General features: G+C 29.8%; 1 protein-coding gene across 1 annotated transcript in view; it reads left to right on the forward strand.

Annotated features, from left to right (window-relative positions):
• LOC119585147 (carnitine O-palmitoyltransferase 2, mitochondrial-like) overlaps positions 1-524 on the forward strand; it is a gene marked incomplete at its 5' end in the record, with an annotated part of 11,221 nt that overhangs the window by 4,755 nt on the left and 5,942 nt on the right.

Below are 524 nucleotides of genomic sequence, written 5' to 3' on the forward strand. Positions count from 1 at the left end.
CCATATCCCTCCAACCAAAGGATTAGAATTTATTGACATATACATCCATTTACAGACATTTAAATACAATATAAAGTTATCTACAGCCATATATACACATGAACAACATTTCCCTCATTGTGAATTCACACAAAAACACATATTCATATGTGCATATTACATAAGTGTTTTCTGAATTTTGCCTTCATTTAGAATAAATGGATAGTTTAAAAAAAATTAAAGCAAACTTTAAATGTCTTCTTTGGTGTTCTCATAGGAATCTCTTGTATATCACAAATATATATTTTTATCTTTTGAACTTTCAACTACAATACAGCAATGTGTGGTGGTTCTTGATGCCATATTGCAACTTGTTGAGACTGATTTCATTATCGATGGTCAGTCTTTTTCAGATTTGGTTTCATGTTATTAATTCTATGTATTAGTAACTTGTAGTTCTCTGAATAAATAGAAAATCACTGCCAGACAATGTGAAAAAAATAGATAGTGTTTCTCGTATCATGGTAGTGTGAAAAGTGGATTGG

This window comes from Penaeus monodon, chromosome 19 (genome assembly GCF_015228065.2).
Source record: "Penaeus monodon isolate SGIC_2016 chromosome 19, NSTDA_Pmon_1, whole genome shotgun sequence".
Classification (NCBI taxonomy): Eukaryota; Metazoa; Arthropoda; class Malacostraca; order Decapoda; family Penaeidae; genus Penaeus; species Penaeus monodon.